We start from the raw sequence: 766 nt of genomic DNA on the forward strand, positions 1-766 counted from the left end.
ATCAGATTTGATCAATTCAGGAGTGAGTAATCCAAAAACCAAAAATCGTGAGTGATCCCGATTTGATCTCCATGTCTCTAAGATCATATCAAGAAGTGGGAAGAATGAAAAACCCAATGGGTTGTGATGATTTTTCTGTCCGGATTTGGGGGTTTTCGGTTTTCTTCCATGATCATGGTGTGGGGCTGTTTATGCATTTGAAGGGATTGGTATGATACTGATATTGGAATCTGAGGCTAGAGGTAAAGATAAGTTTGGCAAAGTGTTGGTTTTGGTTATGACCTTCATTGATTTGTTGAATGAAAGCTTTGAGGTTCTGAGTTACTTTACTTTTGAGGAAAATGTTATAAGACGAAATGTTTTTGGATGTAAACTGAAGACGAAAGATAAGAACATAGAATGAAGGTGCAATGGCTTCATCGTGATTATGGTATAGGTTATGGGATGGAGGATTCAATTTGAGGAGGAATAGGAGAGAGAAGGAATGGAAGATAGGAGGAGTCATTCCCATTCTTTTGTTTACTTGTTATCTGAAATCGGAGATACTACTTGGGTTGATTCCCATTCATATGTTTGCTAAAATGTAGGAATCAAAAATCATGATAAGGTTAATTACAAAAACATCCCTACATATGAGTCAAGATAGTTTAATATGGGTAGGGTTTTCATATGGGTAATTTTGGAATATCAGTAAATCATGAGGACAATTTGGGATTGTAAAATTGATTCCTCCATGACCAAGAATCAATACTTATTCACCCCCCCC

This window comes from Fragaria vesca, linkage group LG3, assembly GCF_000184155.1.
Source record: "Fragaria vesca subsp. vesca linkage group LG3, FraVesHawaii_1.0, whole genome shotgun sequence".
In the NCBI taxonomy this organism is placed as follows: Eukaryota; Viridiplantae; Streptophyta; class Magnoliopsida; order Rosales; family Rosaceae; genus Fragaria; species Fragaria vesca.